Raw genomic sequence first — 24254 nt, 5'->3', positions numbered from 1 at the left:
AAGGCTTCACAATCGACAGTTGGGTCTCTGTTTGTACTAACTTTTAATTTTCTTCTCCCTCTTCATTCTTCAGCTATGGGGATTTATCAGGCTTCTTGTTACAAATTCCAGCTGCCCAAATGATACTTTCCCTTTTGCTTGTTCTTTGACAGCTCCCTGTTCTTTGATGCCTCCCTTCCCCACTACTGCGATTACTCCTCTCCACGTCTGCTTCCTTTACATTCTTTTATTTCAAAAAAAGCTATTGCAAAACCTTGTCTGATAACTAAGTTTGCAAGAAAGTAAAGATTATTACAATTAACTCTGTTGTGTAATGTAGAAATCTGGGAGCCACATTCAACACTTTCTTCTATGTCCCTGTTATCCAAAAAGTCTTGTTTCTCTATCCACAGTGATTCCTGAGTTGATCCATTTACCTGTATTCTCAATGGATGTCATGAATGTGGATCAAGTCACCATTATGGACTGTGTGAACTAAAACTTTGGCTTCTTCATTGTGGAATCCACTTCTGTAGGCCTCACTTTAATCAGTCTTTCACACTGTGACAAGAATAATCTAACATGAGGAGATGATGTCACTTCCCTACTTGAAGCCTTTCAAGAACTCTCTTAGGTCCTTGGAGTAACCCACTTTAACATCCATGCCTAACATCCCTGCTCAAACTGAGTCCTGACAGCTACTCCAGACTCATTCAGTGCTACTTCTACCTTTGCTCACTAAGCTCCAGTTAAAATTAGGCCACTAATTGAATCCAGCTTTCTTCCACCCCAGTCTTTTTACATAATGTTTCCTCATCCTCACTTTTTTTAATCCCTCCTATCTCAGCTTAATTTTTTCCTCAGAAATTCTTTCCCTAACACTTCAATCTAAATTAGTCTCTTGCTATTCCTTATGTTTTTCTATTCTTTTCCTTTATAGGACTTGTCACTATTTTAAAAATTAATACACTAATGGGCGCATTTTTGTCTGTTTCTATGTTAAACTTATCACAGTATAGAGGGCATACACTGTGTATGTTAAAAAGTGAAAACCACGGACTTCCAGTTTCTAATCCAACATGTAAAGAAGTTTAGATGTCATCACTCCTGTCCTTACAAGAAAAAGCTGGAAACAAAACAAAACAACAAAAACTAGGAAAACTAAATTTGCAGGGGAAATTCCCACCTCAAAATCAGGAGACACAGGTGAATCCAATCAGTCTGCAGAAATCTGAGAGCAGAAGGTACTGGAGTCATGACTATTAGGAATAGTTGTTATATGGCAATTTGATGAATTTCTGAAAGATGAGCATGGACAGAAAGAGAGTGAGAAATACCTTGGGACTGCGTCCTGGAGAATCTCCCACAATTTCCCAAGGTTTTGCTTCCAAAATCCAGCTCCTTCTACGGTAAAGATGTGAGAAACATCCCTCATAGCTATGCCAGCAATATGCCAGAATTGTTCTCATTGTGATTCAACCTGATGGTTCTCTCTAACAAAGGTCTAATCTTCAAGAATAATGACTTTACCAGATCATTATCACAGATAGTAAAAGGATATTTACAAACTCATTTCCATTCTTGTCTTTATTTCTTGACTAAAGGAGCAGTTAATAAGTGTCAGGACTTCAAAGAAATAGAATGAGAACCATACAACGGGGGAGAAGCAGCTGTAGCATTGGAGAAACATTTGTGAAGGTTACAATGCAAAGTCACAGATCTACTGAAGACTGGGATTTGATCAGAATGTTACAGAATATTCCCCATCTCTACATACCTTACTACCATATAACACATCGGATAACATTGAACTACAACTAAAAGAACTATAAGTCACAGTCCTATTTAGGGAAGACTGAAGTCAATAAATGAAAAATAAATTATAAAAGACACAATAAGAATTTAAAACATAGGGCATCTGTATCTATAGCAAATATTAAGGATATCATAGAAGAATTTTAAAATAACTATAGCTACCATGTTAAGAGATCTAATGGAAAAACTAGAGTCCATTTAAGAACAGATGAGAAAAGAGAAATTGTAAGAATCATAGAATAAGACATGCTAGAAACAAAAACCCTGCAACAGAATTGAAATATGCCTTTGATGGATTCAGTTGAGACTGGATATAGTTGAACAAAGAATCAGCCTGCTTAAGGGTAGGTCAATAGAAACTTCTTAGGCTGAAATACAGAAAGAAAATGAAAAAAAAAAAAAAAAAAAAAGAAAAGAAAAAAGAAAATGAACGAAACCTTTAAGAATTGTGGGATAATTTTTAAGAAGTATAATATATATATATATACATATATATATATATAATAGGAATATCAGAAGGAGAAGAAAAAATGAAGCAGAAGAAATATTTGAAAGATATGGCCAAGAATTTTACAAAATTAAACACCTAAGAATAGATTGGTGTAGTCAGAGAATACCTGACAGCATAAATACCCCCAAAGCACCCCTAAACATGTATACAAACAGTAGACAACCAAATACAAAGAGAAAACTTTGACTGAAGCCACAACTGAAAAAAAGAATCTTACCTGTAAAGGAACAAGGACAATAATTAAGACAACTTCTCATCAGAAACCAGTTAAGCAAAGGGGCTGGGGATTTATCTCAGTGGTAAAGTGCTTGCTTAGCATGTACAAAGCCCTGATTTGAATCCCTAGCACTGCAAAACAAAACAGCAAAAACCAGCCAAACAAGAAGAAAGTAAAATGAAATATTTAAAATAACAAACCCATTAACTTCAAATTTTATATCCAGCAAAATTAATCTTCAAAATTAAAGACTTCCTTTGATGAATGGAAATTGAAGAAATTTATCACTAGCAGAAGTGTAAGACAAGAAATGTTAGAAGTTATTCAAGCAGAAAGAAAATGACATAGGTCATTTCCACAGCTCACATAGAGAGAAGTGTTGAAGAATGGATAAATGAATGTAGGTAAAATTATCTTTTCCTTTTATTTTTCTTAACTGAGATAAAAGGGAATTGTTTAAAGTGCAATTGTAAATAATGTATTGGGTGATTATAGCATACATATTAGTGAAATGAATGACTGTACAGTCATAATGAATGAGAGGAAAGTATTAGAAATTCTGTTATATTTATACTGCATCGGAAGTGCAGTATAGATATTATTTGAAGGAGGAATTAAATTAGTTAAAACTATATTAATTCAATTTCCTATAACATGGGGACAATAATAGGGTAGGCATTACATGAGAGTATCACAACTGAGTTGTGAACAACATGTGTGTATGTGTATATATATATGTATATATAATACATATGCTGTTTTAACATGTAAAAGATAATGTTAACTATATAATGTATTATAAAAAATTAAAAAAAAATAAAAAAAAACTTTGGGCAACTTAAAGAATTTAGAAAAAATATAGTTGATATGTTAAGAGTTAGAGGCGACATTTAAATGTTGAATGTTAAGAGTTAACATGCTCAATTAAAACCAGAGAAGGCAGAAAATGATGGGGAAAAAAGAAAAAAGAAGAGTAAATGCAATGAAGAGAATAGTTACAACGTAAATATTTTTTAAAATCTGTACAATAATCACTCTAAATGTGAGTGGCCTATATAAATTAATTAAAAGACCAGGATTATCAGAGTGAATGAAAAGAACAAACCCAACTATATGTTGTTTATAAGAAATCTACTTTAAATATAAAGACTGTGAAATGTATAAAAAAGATATAGAGAAAATCAAAGTAAGTTGAAATAGCTATATTTATTAAAGACAAAACAGTTCTAAAAATGATGAAATTATTATGAAAAAAAAGGAAAAATACAATGATAATGAGGTTAATTCTCCAAGAAGGACTAATAGTCACTATGTATATGTACCTAACAACAAAACATCATAATACATAAGGCAAAAACTGATAGAACTGAAAGAAAACAATAGGTGAATCCACTATTGCTGTTGAAAACTTAAAATTTTCTGTTGGTCTTTAATAAATCCAGTAAGCAGTAAATTAGGAAGGATGTTGTCGATCTGAAAAGCACCATCAATGCATTTTTCCCAATTGGCCTTTACAGAATACTACATTTGATAACAAAAGAATACACATTCTTTTGATGCTCATTGAAATATTAAGCAAAATAGATCACATTCAAGGACATAGACTATATCTATTTTAACATCTTTAACAGAATAGTAATGATACAAAGACTTTTCTCAAACCACAATTAAATTAAATAAGAAATCAATGATAGGTTTACAGCAGAAAACAAAAACAAAAACAAAAACTCCCCAAATATTAGTAAACAACATTTTTCCCCTGAAAAGTGTCATTAAATCCATGGATAGTTTACCACTGATCTACATCCTTAGCCCTATTCATTTTTTATTTTTAAATGGAGTCTTGCTAAGTTGTGCAGGCTGCCTTCAAACTTCAGATCGCTTGCCTCAGCCTCCTGAGGCTATGAGTATGAGTGTGTACCACTGCACTTGTGCAAACCACATACTTCTAAATAACACTTGGATCAAATAAAAAACTTTCAAGAGAAATCCAAGAAATACTTTGAACTAAATTTAAGAAAATATATCATTTTTCTGGGTTGAAACAAAAGTTGTTCTTAAAAGAAAATTTATATCTTAAATTTTTACAGTAGAATAAGAATAAAATTCTAAAACCAATAACCCACATTTCCTCTTTAGGAAACTTGATGTAAGAAGAATAATTGAAACCTAAATCAAGCAGATAAGAAATCATAAAAATTAGGAAGTAATCAATGACATTGAAAACAGAAAAGTAATAGAGTTAGTAAAAGAAGCCAAAAACAAGTTCATTGAAAATTACTTTTAAGAAATTTAAAAAAACCCTTATAGCCAACCTAATCTGATAAAAAGGAAGTAGGTACAATTTATCAAGATCATAAATGAAAGTTTTGTCATTACTCTGCATTCTATGAACATTAAAAGCCAATAAAGCAATATACTGAATAACTATATGTTTTATGAATTGATAATTAGATAAAATGGACCAATTCTTTAAGGAATAAATTACCCCATATTACACAAGAAGAAATAGATAATAATCCAAATTGTTTTATGTGTATTAAAGAAATTAAATCAATATTTTATAATATTCTTTCAAAAAAGAAGACAGTAGGACCAGAAAATTTCAGTGGAATTTCCAGCAAACAGTTAAGAAAGGAATGATATAAATTCTTTACAGTATCTTCCAGGAAATGGAAGCAGAGGGAATACTTCCTAACTAATTTTATTAGGTCAGCAATATTCTAACTAAAATTAGAGAAAGACATTAGAAGAAAAGTTAACTGTATTTCATAAATACAGATGCAAATATTATATGAAAATACGAGCACATCAAATTCAACATTGTATAACAAAAAATAAGCACTATGATTAGGTTGAACTTATTAAACTTTTGAAGACTGGTTCAACATTTGAAATCAATGTGTGTAACCTATAATATCAATAGACTTAGGAAGAAAATATAATTATATCAATTGATGAAGAAAAAAGCATTTAACAAAATTCACTACCCATTCATAATAAAAACCTTAGAAAAATAGGAAAAGATCTTCCTTAATGTGAGAAAGAATAGCTGTAAAAAATTCAATTTTAACATTATAGTTAATAGTGAGAAAGAGTATGCTTTCCCCTAAAATCAAGAATGAGAAAAGTAGAGTGAAGGGAAGGGCGGAGGGTCAGGAATAGGAAAGACAGTAGAATGAACTGGACATAACTTTCCTACGTTCATATATGAATACATAACCAGTGAAACTCCACATCATGTATAACCACAAGAATGGGATCCCGATTAGAATAAGTTGTACTCTATGTATGCATAATATGTCAAAATAACACTCTACTGTCAAGAATATCTAAAAAGGACACCACCACCACCAACAACAACAAAAGAATGAGAAAAGTGTAGCTCCTGTCATCATTTCTCTTCAATATCATAGTGGAAGTCTCACTAGTGCAACAAAACAAGAAAAGGAAATACAATGTATACAGATTGGTAAGAAAGACAAGAATCTTTATTTGTTTGAAAATGATTTGTCTGTGTAGGAAATTTAAAACATCTGATTAAAATCCCACCAAGCATTGAGGATTCTGGGAAGGTGGCAGAATAGGAAGGACTGGTGAATCTGCTTGTTATTACTCTGAATTCTGGAGTCTATTAAAGACGACTAACTTGCGGACAATGGTTTGGATGATAAATTGAGGTTAATTGTAGCTCTCAATAAAATAGTAGCAACTCATTCTCACCTACAGCTCTATGATAGCAGCCATGCACACATTCCGGCAGTACACATATTTATTCTTTGGTCTATTAACTGAGAGGGACAGGAATTGGTGACAGTGGAGTATCTCTAAGTATATCTTGCTTCTGGATCTGGATCTTTTAGAATACTGATCTCCAATGAAATGAATCCAGGTTTTTGGAAGGAGGCTAATCCTAGGACTGGGGCATGATACGTGCAATTTTAGCCTGGAGGAGCATGTCTTCAAAAAAGTAGGGAATGGAAGGAGAAAAAGAGAGAGAGAGAGAGAGAGAGAGAGAGAGAGAGAGAGAGAGACAGACAGACAGACAGACAGACAGACACAGACAGACAAGGGGAGGGAGGGAGGGAGAGAGGGAGGGAAGAAAAGAAAACCTGAACACTAAAGCTAAAACAAAACAAAATTAAAAATCCACATAGTTGTGTGTATATGTCAAATGTTCAGAAACTGAAAGAATTCCCAATGGCCAAAGTTCATCCAATTTCATCGACAAAATAAAATAGTATTGGCTGTAACCCAAAATGTAAAATAAATATCCATAACTAAAGTCTATATTGATATGAATAAATGATTGAATAAATAAATGGAGGACAACAGCCAAATCTCCCATGCATAAGAATTTCAAGTAATATATGTATTAAATTATTACCCTCAAGGAAATGGAGCGTAACTCTCCACTCTTCATGTGAGCTGTGCGTAGTGACTTCATTTCAAAAAACAGAGTATGGAAAGGCTGAAAGAAGAATAATTTTATAGTAGAGGAACCTGACAAACCATACCTCAGCCAGATAATCAAGATTAATACCAACAGCAATAAATCATGTTAATAATATGTGTTCTTCGTATGGTAGCATAAAAATGGCACTTAACCTCCATGATGTTTTTCCCTCAAACACCAAATTCCATTCTAGTCATCAGGAAAATATTAGACAAAGCCTAATTCAGGTGTGTTCTATAAAATACCTGACCAGTGTTCTTCCAAGTTCTTTTACTTATCATAAACAAAGAATGTGAGAAACTCTCATAGCTGATTGGAGCCAGAATGACATAACAAGTAAATATAAAGTGGTATCTGAGATTGATTCTTGAAGCAGAAAAGGGATATTAGGCAAAATACAGGAAAAAAATGAATTACTTATAGACTTTAGTTGATATGTCAATATTGGCTCATTGATTATAACAAATGTATCATAATAATGTATTATGTTAATAATTGAGAAAAATTGGTAGGGGTTGTGTGGGCATATTGTGTATTATCTTTGTAATTTTTCTATAAATCTTAAGTGGTTGTAAAATAAAAGATTTATACAAAAGAAAAGAGATCTCAATATTTATTGAGTTAATAGTGGCTGCCTAGTAGACTGAGCTAACAAGGGTTCTGAGATCCAGTTTAGAATTAGGGAAGTGTCTCTACAGATTAAGATAATTTATCAATATTTTTGGTAGAATGTGAAGTACATGGGAGGAAGGATAAAGTGTGAAGTACCATGAATTCACCATATCTAATAATCAAATTTCCTGTCTTCCTACAGGAAGTAATTAAGGTGCATAGTAGTTGTATGTATGGAAAACATGAAAGCTAAGAGAATCTCTAATATTGGTCAGATTTGTTGTGAATTTAGATTTTGATAGTGAATACCTACTCTAACACATACTGGCCAAGTGACCTTGTTGGTCATTATAATACGTTGATAATTTATTGATTCTGGACATTTCTCTGAATCTTATTATAGATGGACTCATTTTAAGTATGCTCATGGACACATTCAACACTATAAGGAAATTTATGTGGCTAGTATTATTAGTTTTCCTGTTTTATAGAGAAGTTAAATAACATGCCATAGATTTCTCAATGGACAATTGTCAGAGCCAGTATTCAAATCTTAGTCAGGGATCAGTGCCTAAGTCCTGAAGTCATAATACAGTATTGGGGGGGCATGTGTGAAATATAACTGTTGAAGGTGTTGGGAACCTGAAATAAGCTAAATAATATATTCGGTAAAATGGCAGTTAATAAACATTAATTTTTGTCTTTTTCTCTTCCTCAACAGAGAAAGAACAGCATTGTCACTAGTCTCTGCCTGGTCAACTAATGCTAAAGCCTTTTACATTCAAGAACATACATAATAAAACAGAAACTATACTCTTACACTTAGAACACCTGAAGTCACCGCGTCATAAAATGGAAAAATATAGTATCAACTAATTTAACATTGACACTGTACTCCTATGCCCTGTATTTATCAAGCTTTAACTGGAAGTCTGAGATGAATACCTTTTTTTATATTTACTCTGAGCTTGTTTTTAAAGATTTATATGTTGAATCAGACATTAAAAACTATTTTGGTGTTCAGGCTTCATACATGGTGTTATTTATAGGAAGATATTTTCTGAAAATATTTATAAGAATAATTAAAATAATTGATGCTTATTGAATGTTTGCCATATGGCATGCACTGAGTTAAATTTTGCATATATTATGATGCCTTTGTTATCCCTCCCCACTTATGTAATAGAATTAAGACAGAATAACTAAAGAACATGTCCAAATTCATACTGCTAAAATGATACACAGCAAGAAGGTAACCGATGCCTGCTTAATCATGGGTCATTTCTTAGCCACCATCCCATAGCAAGGTGAAATTTTCTCAGTCTCTAGTCAAATTATGAACTACTTATGCAAATTTAATTATTAAAAACATGATAAAGTTACCATTTTTAGCATGAAATGCACTTTCCTGATGTGAGTCTTATAGGGTCTCTGAAATTATTTCAGATAAAGCCTATTACTTTTTATTTGGGGTTCCTTGCTTTGGCTATTGTTAAAAATAGCTTCAATAGTGATAGCTTGAATTTTCTTTATATGTGTTAATATTAAATTATTTACACAAAATATCTTCAGTTTGCAAAATGTATGTATGCCAACATTTTTTGTATTGTCATAGAAAATAAACAAAGGTATTTAATCAGTTTCTTTTTTATGAAGGTTTTAGCCTCTCAGTGTTCAAGAGCACTATTCGCTGCTTCTTTTACAATAGTTTATTTATCAGTATATTATGAAACAGGAGCCTTTTTTCATTGTCTCCAGTCGCAGTATTATTGAATACTCATGTTTACTTACTGAAGGATTTTACTTAGAATAGAAATACAAAACATTATGCAGGCTTTGTTAAATTTGCCACTTCTCTGATATATGAGAAGTACTTGAGTTGAGGACAGCATTTCAATGGTACTGAAAAACCTCCCAGGCTCTTCAAGCAAATAAAGACCTTTTGTTTGTCATTCTCATCTGTATTAGACTAGCAAATTGAATCAGAACTCTTTGACAGTGTTAAATTTTTAGATTTTTTTTCCCAGATTACCTTTGCTTTTCTAGTTAGGGCAATTTGCATTTGTGGGTCAGATACATATATCTGATTTTCAAAAGCATATATTTCCATTTATGCATACAAAAATAGAAGGATGTATACCTTCAAAACATATTGTACATAATGTGGATGTGTCTTTATATTATTGTGAGAATTAAAATGTTAATGAGAAAGCAAAAACACATTATACTGCAGCTACCAAAATAATTAGCCATGCAAGTATCCCCTAAAATTGAAATCCTGTTTTAGAGGGTTTTTTGACCCTTGAGTGAGAAATGTTTAATTTTATTAATATTTTATAAATTCTTATTTGATTTAAATTTTTTTTCTACACATATAAAAACCTACTTCATTGTGCCCCTACAGTTAAAAATGCCATAATAATAGACCAGGCTTATCACTTTTCTCCTTCTACTTTCCATTATTGCTAGCAGCACGACAAGTCTCCTGTCACCCAGGGTTACAACCTTGAGTCCATCTTTGATTATCTCTCTTTCTACCTTGTGTCTAGGACCTTTCTATGTCCTGCCATTTCTTTCTTTTATAATGTTTGAAAAGCTAGTTTCTTCTTTTTGGTTCCTACCACCAAGACCTCAATCTACTTTCTTTTATTTTCTTTTATTTCTGCTTCAACTATTGCAATCTTCCAGATTCTTGCCTCCATATCTTTCTTCTTCCATCTCAACTACTAGGTTGCTATAAAGTCCACATTGCTAGTAGCCTGTCTAAACCAGAGGGGGGAAAATGGCTTAACTTCAAAACAGACTATAGAAAATCAGAAGCCAGTATTTGTTGAGGGTACAGATGATCAATATTTCAAAAGTCATTCCATGGAAGTTCAGCCTTCTGAGTTATTTTACACGCATGCACATAAATTCTATACTCAAATAATCTTGGAAAATGCTACATACAGTAATACAATATGCTTTCTTAAAGAGTTAAATGTTCACTAATTTGTTCTGAACCATCCTGTAGGATCATGGATCTTATTTCATATTTTAAAAAAATTTATTGTTTCTTTTTATTTATCCATGACAATAGAATACATTCTGATACAATTATACAAGCATTTAATATATCTTATTCTAATTCAGACCCCAATACCTTTCCCCACCACCTGCTCCCTTCCCTCTATTGATCTTTCTGCCATATACCCATAGTTTTTTAAAATTAATTTCTTGTGGATATACAGGATGGCAAGATTCACTGTGATGTATGTATATATGTACATAGGAAAGTTGTGTCAAATTAATTTCAGTCTTCCCTTTTTAAGAAAATGTTTCTCAAATTTACTTGACCATGGAGTCTTACACAATGTTTTTAGTATAATATGAAGAACACATTTTGGGGAAAGTCATTGTACACTATTATCTTTATGTACATTTCAGGGATTTCTGTTGAAAAAGAAAGCAAAGTCTGAAGCTGAAAACCAAAGGAGAGCTTCACCTAGGGTGAACAGCACTATTGTGGTTTATTTCCCTAGTAGGAGGATAGATACAGATGGTTTATTCTTGGATAACTTGGAAGCATTCTTGTTGCTGTCTTCATAGAATCCTCCTTCAATTACATTAAATAAAGAATATTTCCCATCTTTAAGCTTCACTCTCTAACTTCCTGCCTGCTGTCTGCATGAACAAATGACAACAATAAACAACAAATAAAGCTTTATATACCAGAGGCTTACTGTCTTATTATCTTGTAATGTAAATTCAGGTTAGTCAGGGATGGTGTCTATTATGCTCTCAACAGCTCACTGTTTGCCATTTAAGCTTAAAGAATTTGCCATTGATCAATCAGTGTGTCGCAAACTCTTTATGGAGCTTATTGTGTTGGAAGCGTAGCTTTCAGCCACATTATCTGACAAAAGTGTCTGTATAAGCAGTCATCCTGAAGTGCTGATTCTGATATTTGATTTGGGATTAAACAGGCTGTTGCCAGCCATCTGCTTTCCTATGCATGTGTCCTTGAGAGGTTAGAATTCTACAGATATTGCCCCATAACTTTAAGTGGTATTTGAAAGATCAGAATTAGCTTACACATATGCCACTGAAATTGCTGGCCTAATCCTAGAGGACTGTCCCGACTTTGACACCAGAGCGCAATTCAGGAAAAAAAAAAAAAAAGTTTACTTTTTTCACATTGTTGCTGATTCAGAACCTTGCTGCATTTGGCCGAGTGCTGTGAGGCCCAAGAGTACTTGCCTGACAAAGTTGTACAACAGTTCATGCTCCTGAGTATATGAAAGCGTGCACTGGCTGTTCAAGCCATGTCTCCTGACATCTCCTGAAGAACGCACTCCTCTGGCCTATGCCTGATTACTCTGCAGAAACTCCTGTGGTTTCTGCGATCTCAGCAACTTCTGTCACAGGGATCTGGAAATACCCTACTGAAAACGTGCATGGATAGTAAGTACATGTCTCTGCCTATGCGTTTGAAATAGAAAATGGTTGTGGCTCAATTCCAGGCAACTCAATCAAATAAAAACTCTACTTCCTTGACTTATTAATAGTTTGAATATTCCAAGTAGAAGTGGATTTTGTATGGGTTTCTAGGCATAACACAGTCTTATTTTATTTTAGGTACATGTCTGACTATATGCTGAAGTAAATGATTTTAGAAGTTCCTGGACATGTACCCCATTAATATTGCTTTGGTTTGGTATCTGAACTCCATTCATCATTCTACTCTACTGGATGTACGAAGTGAGCAGAATGCAAAAGGTGAAGGTATAAAACAATTTGAACCTTATGTTAACTTCCTATAAAGACAATTTTTCAGGCTGGAGATATAGCTCAGTTGGTAAAGTGCTTGCCTCGCATGCACAAGGCCCTGGGTTCAATCCCTAGCACCACAAAACAACAACAATAACAACAACAAAAAACTATTTTCTCTATTCACAACATAATGGTTTTCCTCCTCTACCAGAAGGAACTGAGATAAGTGAATAGAGAATATAGACTAATGATAAATGACTAGATAAATTAGTGAAAAAATGACCAATGAATATTGGAGCATAAAATATATGACTGGTACAGAGCTATGCACTGGAATAAGGAAGTAATCAATCTGAGTATGAGCCAAGATCAGGGAAAGTTTCCACAATTATAGTGTGGTGAATATTGCGATTAGGAATGTATAATGTTTTATGGGAACTCTAAGGAAGGAGCCCTATTTCATTCTTGAAAAATTCTCCATAATTTAAGTGAGGAGCTGTAAAGCAATTATTTTTCATAAATTTTTTTTTTAGCTTTCAAAATTTGCAATTAAAATATTGTTAATTTGCTTAATAATTATGAGAGTAATCATGAGAAAAAGTCCAGCTGAATTAATTTTAGGGAAAATTTTGTTTCTGCAGATTTTTAGGTTTCCTTTTTTCCTAAAATAGAATCAATTTAATGACATCCATTTTTCAGATTGTATCAGTGGCTAAAAATGTTTAAAAAATCTATTGCCTTATAAAAGCATTATCTTCAATTTTAGTTCTCGAATTCCCATAGTTCTCCTTTTCAATTGAGTCTTTTTGTTCAGTGTTATTGTTTAAATGAAATCTCTATCATCTGAAGTAGCAGTGAATTGAATAGAAAATTTTAAATAGGATCTATTTATTTGTACTGACTAAGCTTTCAGGTCAGATTTGAAATTTTTTTAAAAATCTGCAGTTATTGCTTCTATATTAGCTGAAAAAATGTCCCATTTTATACATGTATTTTGAAAATTACATTTTTTTAATTTACTTAAGAAATATTAGTCATTTAGAAGTAAAAAAATCACCAATATTTCTATGAACATTTCATTTGGATCTAAAAGTTGCTCTCGATTGACTATATTTTCTTGAGGTGTTCTCTCTCAAAGAGAATTAATAAAAACGTTGTAGGTATAATCTAAAATCTTAATTTCAGACTTTTACACATTTCCAGTTTCAACTAGTCTTCTTAAGGTATGTGTATTTAATCTGACACATATTTGCATGTGTATATATACATGTATATATATACATTTGACATATGTATAGACACACACACATAAATTTTTTTCTAACCACATCAAGAATTGTTTTTGTTGTTTTAAAAATGTACATAAATAGTACCATATGGCCTTAATGCTCTGGGGATTTATTTTTCTTTCTAGCATTAGTTTTTTAGATTTATCCATGTTGATGCACGGATACATTTTGGTATAGTTTTCAAAATATCAGCAACTCTATTCTGTTTTTTAGTCACTTCCATATTGATGAGCAATTGTTTTATTTCAGATTTCATACTCTTATGAATGCAAAAGAAAATCTAGTGCCATTTTCCCTCATGAGTACCCTGGAATTTCTCTTGGATAGGTAGCAGGAAGTAGAATTTTATTCCTAGAGCACAGATACCTGTATATTTCTTTGGTATTTCCACGGTGCTGGCCAAAGTCATTCTACCAGTTTTCACTCCACCAACAATGTGTACTTCTTGCTTCTCCACAGCCTCGCAGTACTGGGTATTAGCAGACTTTTAAAAGAAGGAATTCACCCTGACAGTTGAGCAATGATATTTCATTGTGGATTTAGCTTGAATTTCCCTAATTTCTACTGAAGCTACTCAAGTTTTTTGTGTTGGCCCTTCGAGTTAAAATTTCAGTGTATTATCTTTTTTGTGAGTTTTGCCCATTTTCTAACTAGGATATTTAATTCTTTTTGATCGTTAGGGCTTCTATATATTGCCTGTTGTATAATGCAACAATGATTCCTAAGCTTCAATTTGATCTTTAATGTGGTGATGGTATCCTTATTTGACACACAACTATTTACTATGTTCCAGTTGAAAAATAAATTCACTAGAAATACAACCAATTACATATTGCTTAAAAGACAAAATGAAGGTGGGCACAGTGGTGCATGCTGATAATCCCAGCGTCTCCAGAAAGTGAGAAAACAGGAGGATTGCCAGTTTGAGTCCAGGCCAAGTAATTTAGCAAGGCTCTAAACAATTTAATGAGACCATGTCTCAAAAAAAATAAACAAATAAAAAGGTCTGGGGATGTGGGATGTGGGTCTGTGGTAAAGTGCCCCTGGATCCAATTCCTGGTTAAAAAAAGAAAAGAAAATTAAAATCTAAGAATAAAGAAATGTGAAAAATAAAAAGAATTGAAATGAAGTATATTTTTTGTGGAATAAATATATTAAAATTTATGAATTAAATATACGTAGACATATTCAGAGATACAAATATTGTTGATCCAAAGGAAAACTCAGAAAGACTATTATATCTTAATTTGGTCATCTTTCATAATTTCCTCAGTCATAAAAAAAACATTGTTTTATGTTTTAAAAAATCTTTGCCATTTTGGCAGTGCATTTTTCAAGGCAAGAGTAGTGAAATATCTGTTTAAACTTTTTTGGAGTGTTAAAATTGTATTGAAAAATATATCATAATATTCACCTGTATAAAATGTACAATTTGATGTTTTTGGTGTGTTCAGAGAGTTATGGAACCATCTACACAATACATTTTAAATATTGTCCACATACCAAAAAGAAACTCCATCCTCTGCAGTGGTCACCCATCATTTGTCTTGAACCTTCCAGCTCTAGGCAACCACAAATCTACTTTTTGTCTTTATAGATTTATCTGTTCCAGACATTTTGGATAAATAAAATCATAAAATATGACATTTTCTGTTATGGTTTCTTTCATTTAGCATTATGTTTTCAAAGTTCATCTGTTTTGTAACACGTATCAGTGATTCATTCCTTTTGTTGTCAAAGAATATTCTATTATATTGATTTGCATTGCATAGATTGGGTAATGATGTTGAGCATCTTTTCATATGTTTATTGTCCATGCGTATATCTTCTTTGGATAAATATCTATTCTAACCATATGTCCATTAAAAAAAATGGGTTATTTGCACTGTTAGTTTTGAATTGAGATATTTTTCAGCTTAAGAATAAGTCCTTTGTCAAACATATGATTTGTAAATATCTTCATTCTGTGATTTGTCTTTTCACTTTTAAAATCACTTGTTATAGTTTGATAAGAACTGTCCGCTAAAGACTCCTGTGTTGAAGGCTGTTGCCTGATGCAGCAGTATTCAGAGATGGGGTTTTTAGAAAGTGATTGGATCATACCAGCTCTGACTTGCTAGTGTATAGAAATATTATCAATTTATATTGATTTTGTATCCCAAAATGTTGCTGAGCTCATTTGTAATTTCTAATAGCTTTCAGCAGATAGCTTAATATATTTTTATATATGGAATCATGTAACATTAAAATAGAGATAATTTTGCTTCTTTTTCCCCAGTCTGAACATCTTTATTTCATTTTCATGCCTTATTTCCCTGATTAGAAATGGCAGTTAAATGTTGACTAAATTTTGTGAAAGCAGATATCCTTATTTTATTCCTGCTACTGGGGGAAAGTAGTATAAAAGTTTTAACGACTATTTATGAGGTTAGCTGTGAAGTCTTTACAGATGTAAATGTTCTTTATCATATTTAATAAGGGCAGATGTATCCATTTGTAGTTTGTTGAGTTCCTTTATCTTAAATGAATACTGAATTTTATAAAATGCTTTTCCTATATTTAAAGAAATAATCATGAAGATTTGTAGCCTTTTGTATTGATACGATGCATTACACTAACTGATTTTCTGATGTTAAACTAATCTCACATTGCTGGAATGAATTTCAGATGGTCATGGTGTGTAATTTTTAAAAATGTGTCCCTGGATTTGGTTTAGTAAAAAATTTTTAAAGTAATTTTGTTTCTATGTTAAAAAGAAATATTGACCTGTAATTTCTTATCTTGTTATGTCTTTGTGCAGTTTGAGTCCTACATTCTTCTGTGTTTCTGATTAATTTTATTATTTGGTTTTCTCTCTCTTCTTCAGACTGCACAATCTCTACTGAACTACCTTGAAGTTTGTTAAGTTTTTCTCTTTCCAGCTCAAATTTTATATTGAGACCATTTCGATAATTTTTCATTTCAGTGAAATAAAATTCACTTATGCTTTTTAAGTCTAGAATTTTCATTTGATCCTTTAAAAAAAAACTCTGTGACTTTATAGATATTCTCTATTTGCCAGACATTGTCATTATACTTTTATTTATTCTCTAGATAGGTTTCTGTGAGTTTTTAAACTTATTTACAATGATTGCATTGAAGAGTTTTCTGTGAAATACAAATTCTAGGCCATCTCATAGAAAATTTCTTTTGCCTGCTATATTTTTCCAGTGTGAGTTATACTTTTGACATTTTTGTGTGCATGTTTCTGAGATTTTTCTTGAGGAAGGGACATTTTAAAATACTTTATTGTAGCAACTCTGAACTCTTACCCAGCCACTGGGGCTATTACTGTTACTTGTTTATTTGTTTAGTGATTTGGCCAGGCTATTTTAGTGATCTGTTTCTCTTACTTTGAAATTTCTAATGTTACTCCTTAGGTATGATCACATTCTTCCTGGGTTCACTCTCTCACCAGGATTATTTTGTGAGGCCAGTCTGAGCTTTGTTCAGATTGCAGGATGACTCTTCTTAACAGGGTCTTTCCAGAGTCTCTGGCAACTGACTTGGCCTATGGTTGAGCTTGCTTTCACGACGCTACCATACTCTTAATGTTTATAACCAAAATAGTCGTTGTTTTTGAGAGGTTTGTTTCTTTTTCACAGTGTGTTTCAAAAAAGGTTTGTTCTTTTGGGGAGAACTTCAACACTTCCTGTTTTTATGGCCTGCTTCTTTCATAAGATCTCCGAACCACAAAGTAGAGGTTCAGAGGGATGAGACTAGAGATGGGCTACTCTTATAGCCAGTATTCTGGGTGGGAGCAGCCTCCAGTCTCCTTGCTTTATTTCTCCCATCATGAATTCTTTACCCTGAATGAGTTGGGGAATGATGATGGGGTCCCCAGAATTCTGTGTCTTCAGGGCCAATGACCACTGGAGAGCCACCACTCTGCAAGTGTAAGCATGTGGAAAAAGGAACCTGACCTCCTGGTTAATTATCTATATTGTGCAATGCCTAGCTCTCTTGATTGGTGTGTCTTCCTTTTCTCAATACCATACCATTTTTAATTCCTAATAAGTTTCTAGCAACTCTTGAAAATGGGTAATGGGAATTCTTTGAGTTCTTTTTTATAACAGTAATTTTGTCTATTCTAATTTCTTTGTTTTTCCACGTAATTTTTTAGATTCAGTTTGTTGAGATCTATGAAATGCTTGCTGAAATTTTAATTTGCATTTTTTCACATGTAGATCAAATTGAGTATAAGTAACATTTTAAGAATAAATATTGACTTTTAATTCATGAATATGATATATTTCTCTATTTAAACATTGTTATTATTTTTCTCATCTGTGATTTGATTAGACTTAAGTGGGATTTTTTTTTTAGTGCAATGGTATATTATTTTTATTTCAAATTCCAAATGTTCATTAACTTTTGGGTACTTACTGAGATTTTGCTTAAAAATTTTATCTGATTTTTGACAAATTTTCTTAGATATTGAGAGCTCTAGTTTATATGAAGATAACATTGGAAGATATGAAGTGAAGAAAATTTTTTGTTTTTAAATCACAGTAATAAAAATTGGAGGTCCTAGTAGATGTGAGGTATACCTTGGGGCATACATGTAGACATTTGCAGTGCATGTTGAAGATCTAGATCTGGAACTCATGGAGGATGTCTAGTTGGACATAAATTTATGGACCCATCAATGCAGGGTTGCTAACTAAAATAATGGTATAAGTTTGATCATCCATACTGTTTATAACATAGGAGACCAGAGAAAAAATTTCTTGCATAGAGTAGTAATCATTTTTATTTCTCGTTTTGCCTTTCTATAATATCTATGCAACTGCTTGAAATTTGAAGAGCAATTATAGAACAGAATGACTCCCAACTGTCTTTCAGCACCTGCTCCTGGTAATAAAAAAGCATGTAGAAAGGAGTTAGCATAGCAGGTCTGAAGCTGCTTTCTTTAGAAAGCCCTCCTTAAAAGGTAGGCTTGGTTGGCATCTGGGAACTTCAGATTCGAGAGGTTTCCCACCATTTCCTCATAAAAGGAACTCGATATATCAAAAGTGTTTGCAAAAACAATGTTGTTTATGCTGAATCTCTGCTTTTCTCTTGGTAATCTGGAATTTGGTACTTGCTGGGCAGCGTGTGTCTACATGATTAACTCCCAACAGACACCCTGAGCCCTGAGTCTCTAATGAGCTTTCCTGTAAAGAACATTTCACGCATGTTGTTATATCTTGTTGGTGGAGGATTCTAGTGCATCCTGGTAACTCCTCTGGGACAGGAGTTGTAAAATCATTTTCTTGCTTTCCTCTGGACTTTAATGAGCCTTTTTTTATTGTCCATTCTGTATTTTGTCCTTTGATGCCATCAACTGTAGCCACGAGTATGATTCTATTGTAAGTTCTGTGAGTCTTCTTTAGAGAATCATGAAACAGCGGGGTAGGGAGTTTGTGGATCCATGTCACTGGAGACTTTTTCAATGAATTACTATTCCTTTGTACATGCTATACATATTTTTCTTTGATGGTTTTAAAATTTTGCCTTATGCCTGAATTCTACAGTTTGATTATCATGGTGCTTATATATGATTTTTCCCCTTAACCTTACCATTTGATGTCATTTTTCCAATTGGAAAACTTGTGGCTTTCTTTATTTCTGTTTTTTTTTTTTTTTTTTCCTGCCAATATCTTTTCAGAGATGTTTCTCTACTATGCCCTTAGATGAATTCTGGAGTTTTTTTTTTTTTTTTTTTTGATATCTCTATATTTCTTATTTTCTATTTTAGTGCCTCTGAGCTGTATTTTAAAAAAAAATTTTCTCAGTGCTTTCTAATTTATTAATTCTTTACTTAATTACATTCCATCTGTTATTTGCTCACATCTACTGACTTTTAAAAAAAATATAAATGGCTATGCTTTTATTTTTTAAGACTAAAACTTTTTTTTCCATATCCCTGTTTTTACTATATAACTTTTAATGCTTGGTACATGGATACTAATCTTTCCTTGTCTATCTGAGGATTGTTATGATTATTTTGACATTCAGAGACATCTATTTTTTAAAATTATTTGTCTAATTAGTTATACATGACAGCAGAATGCATTTTGATTCATTGTACACAAATGGAGTGCAACTCCTCATTTCTCTGGCTGTACACCGTTCAGAGTCACACCATTCATGTGACCATACATGTACAAAGGTTAACAATGTCCATCTCATTCTGCCAGCTCTCCCACCCCCATACCCTTTTCCCTCCCCCCTTCCTCCCCTCTGCCCTATCCAAAGTTCCTCCATTCTTCCCTGGCTCCCACTCCCTGCCCCATTATGGATCAGTATCCACTTATTAGAGAAAACATTTGGTCTTTGGTTTTTTGGGATTGGCTTATTTCACTTAGCATGATATTCTCCAACTCCATTCATTTACCTGCAAATGCCATAATTTCTTTTTTTTTTTATGGAAAAACTGATTTTATTAGTATCATCAATGCCAAACAAGACTTTAAAACAATTAAAATATTTCATAAAGCATAAAGATATTTTCACATTTGTGACAATCATAGCAAATATATTTCTTGGCATAAAGGCACAGTCTTTGGAGTTTAAAATATCCCCAGCTGCAAGATTATGTATATAAAACTCCCATTGTTAAGTAATACTAGATTAATCAAATTAAAAGTTATACTATAAAATAAAATGAATATAATTTACTCATAAGATTCATATTGAAATCATCTTTATTTATACAATATCTTCAGAATTCTAATTTAATTAAGCTTCTGTTGGAGCAAAAATATAATAACTAAAAGCAGTTAGTTAAACTAAAAATAAGAGATGTCATATTTTGAAGAGAGATCAAATAGAGTTAGGTTTCTTGCTGTGGTTCTGGATATTCAACAGCAGGCTCATTTGAAGGTGGAATCAACCCTGAAGGGAACTCGCTTCTGCTCTCAGAATGTGGGGGTAGGGAGAAAAAATTCAGCTCTTGGCGGAGGATAATGAGGAAAACACCTCAGTGAATAGACATTTTTGCATTGGATTGAAGGCAGTTCTCCTGGTTCAGATGGTCTTCCATAATTAGAATAATATCCATGTTGCCAATATGGTCGGCCTGGTGGACGGATCATCATCTTACATTCCGGTTCTCGTGGCGATGACAGGGGCCCAGTGTCCGCACGTGCTCTGTGAGGATCAGTTACTGAATCAGAGCTTGATTCTCTTCTTTTATTGCTAATGTGATGGTCCAGAGGATCCTCTGGGCCTCCTGAGCCTCTTCCTCCTTCCCCTGGATGTAAAGGTGACAATCTGGGTGGACCCTTCTTTTCCAAAGGAAAAGCTCTCATTTCAGATGAAGGTCCACTCAATGGTGAGGGACCATATGGGGACTGCCCTCTGGCAAATGCTATATTCGAAACATCAAGTGCATACGGATCTTCTAAAAGTTTAAATTGAAACTCCATTTCAGTTAATTTTTGTCTCTTGTGAGCATTTACTGTCTTGAAATACTTGAGGTTTTTTTCAGCTCTCCAAGCTGCCAATGCATTATCACTTGCTTTTTTCTCATAGGAAATACTCCGCCTCTCATAATAATGAACGATGGTATCCAATTCTTCCTCAAGATCTTTGGCTCGATTTCTATAGGTCTCCAGCTCTTTAGCTGCACGGTTGATCTTTCGATCAACCTTGGAAAACCTCTCCTCTTCCTCTAACCGACACTTTTCCTCTACTCCTAATTTCCTGTGGAGTTTCACTGCATTTTCTTGATGTTGTTCCATCTTTACCTTAAATTTTTACTGAAGCTTCTGATTCTCACTTTCAAACTGTGTGTTTTCTGACTGAAAGATTCTTGTTCGGTCTGAAGATTTTTAATACCTTCTATCAGATCCTCTTTTGTTTTATCTACTTCAGATAATAAAGTATAAATTTGACGTCTTTCTCCTTCTAAGGTTTCTAAAGAGGCATTTAACTCAGCTACATAGACCAGTTCCTTCAAGGCTTCTTTTGACTGATTACCTAAGTGAGCACCAATTTCTGATTCACTCTTCATCTCCAGCTCCAAGTTACCATCATCTGTTAGGTCTTCTCCAAGCACAGGAGACTGATCTTTCATTTTTAGCAAGCATTCAGTCAGAGACTTAATGTGATTTTCTTTATCAATTAGAACTTGTTCTGCCTGTACTTTAGAGTCTTCAGATGTTATTTTCTGTTTTTTTAAGGTCACTCACTTTTTCCTTCCATACTTCAACTTCTTGTAAAAGGTGTTTCTGACTTTCCTGCAGTTGGGAATTTTCATTCAAAGCCTCTTTTATTGTTACCTTAAGGTCTTCTTCATTCATTTGAAATAGTCTTAAGGTTGTTTTAGCTTCAGCTACTTGTGATATGAGGGATTTTGATTTCTCTTCTAGGGACTTTATCCTTTATGATATATCTCCCATCAATTCATCCTGTTCAGAACGTTTAGATTTCTCTTCTTTTAGCTCTGTTTCTATAAAGAGTATTTTATCCTCAAGTTTAGATTTGGACCTATTCAGCATTTCATGTATTATCTCCAAATGTTGCACTTCTCTTGATGCCTTCTCAGGATTGGCATCCTTGAAAGACAACTATAAGCCTTCATGCTCTTTTTGAAGAAGGCTAACTTTATCAAGTAGGTTACATTTTTCTTCAATTAGTTCAGAAAGTTTTAGAGCAAGCTTTTTTTCTCTTCACATAAAGTCTGCTTCTAACAGACTGAACACTTCTCCATAAAAACAAGAGAACAGTAAAAAATTCAATAGCTACACATATTACCAGCTCCAGATGAAAGGTATCAGGATTAGGGCCTAGTCTTCCATCTTCAGGCAATGCTGGCACAACCCTGAATATTTTTTCCAGACCCAGGTCCCAGTAAGACTGAGGGGCGGCCCTTGGCCCCTCCATCACACCAAAACTACTTTGGTAACTACATCCTGCCCAGCCATGAAAACAGGCTTCGGACACTAGACTTTGGGTGGGAGCCTAAACCTGCACCTGCCACCAAGCCAATCGCTAGGAACAGAATGCTGGAGGTGTGTGGGGAACCAGGCAAAACGCCCCCACGGGCTTTGTGACCTCACTGCCCTGTGACCTCACTGCCCTGCCCGACCCCTCCCCCTCTGCTATGCCCCGCCCACATCCCAAGCAGCACAGGTTCAAGCCGGTCCCACAGGAGCCCCCTTGCTGCCCACCCCTCTGGTTTCGGCCAGGCCACCATGGCGCTTATTAAGCGCTACTTATTCTGTGTAGTCAAAATATCATCCAGTTGATATAACTAAAATTCTAAAGCTTAGTAAACTTTTTTGTAAGAGCTTAATGCCATATATTTAAATTTGAACCACATGCCCTTTTGTTTTAATGACTCATTTCTTTCTGTCTCCTCCCCTTTCCTTCCTTTTTTCTTTTTCCTTGCCTCCTTTTCCCTTCCATCCCTGTCCTTTTCTTGCAGTGTTGGGGGTTAAACTCCAAGGCCGTGTGTATGCTAGGCAAGCTCTCTACCACTGAGCTTCATCCCCAGCCCTGTTGACACTTTCTTTTTTTTTATTTATTTTTTATTGTAAACAAATGGGATACATGTTGTTTCTCTGTTTGTACATGGAGTAACAGCATACCATTTGTGTAATCATACATTTACATAGGGTAATAATGTTTGATTCATTCTGTTAGTTTTCCTTCCCCCCACCCCTCCCACCCCTCTTTTCCCTCTATACAGTCCCTCCTTCCTCCATTCTTGCCTCCCTCCCAACCCACATTATGTGTCATCATCTGGTTATCAGTGAGATCATTCGCCTTTTGGATTATTGAGATTGGCTTATCTCACTTAGCATGATATTCTCCAATTTCATCCATTTGCCTGCAAATGCCATAATTTTATTATTCTTTATAGCTGAGTAATATTCCATTATATATATATATATCCATATATATATATATATATATATATTCCATTATAATATATATAATATTATATATATAATATTCCATTATATATTAATATATAATATAATTAATATAATAATATATATAATAATATATAATTAATTAATATAATAATATTAATATATAATTATATATATTAATATATATAATATATATAATTAATATATATAATATTCCATTATATATATATATATATATATTATATATATATATATCACAGTTTCTTTATCCATTCATCAATTGAAGGACATCTAGGTTGGTTCCACAGTCTGGCTATTGTGAATTGAGCAGCTATGAACATTGATGTGGCTGTATCTCTGTAGTGTGCTGATTTTAAGTCCTTTGGGTATAGGCCAAGGAGTGGGATAGCTGAGTCAAATGGTGAGTCCATTCCAAGTTTTCTAAGGAATTTCCACACTGCTTTTCAGAGTGGCTGCACTAATTTGCAGCCCCACCAGCAAAGTATGAGTGTACCTTTTTCCCCACATCCTCGCCAACACCTATTGTTGCTTGTATTCTTGATAATTGCCATTCTAATTGGGGTGAGATGGAATCTTAGTGTAGTTTTGATTTGCATTTCTCTTATTACTAAAGATGGTGAACATTTTTTCATATGTTTGTTGATTTCTTGTAGATCTTCTGTGAAGTGTCTGTTCATATCCTTAGCCCATTTCTAGA

General features: G+C 33.5%; 1 pseudogene across 1 annotated transcript; it reads right to left on the bottom strand.

The window, feature by feature from the left end:
- Positions 1-20572: 20572 nt before the first annotated feature.
- Positions 20573-22651, bottom strand: LOC306655753 (melanoma inhibitory activity protein 2-like; annotated as a pseudogene). Its single transcript has one exon. The product of its transcript is annotated as a melanoma inhibitory activity protein 2-like (transcript).
- Positions 22652-24254: the final 1603 nt, after the last annotated feature.

This window comes from Sciurus vulgaris (genome assembly GCF_902686455.1).
Source record: "Sciurus vulgaris genome assembly, chromosome: 3".
NCBI lineage: Eukaryota > Metazoa > Chordata > Mammalia > Rodentia > Sciuridae > Sciurus > Sciurus vulgaris.
Note: the sequence above shows the minus strand (reverse complement) of the source record. Positions and strands in the feature narration are given on the sequence as shown.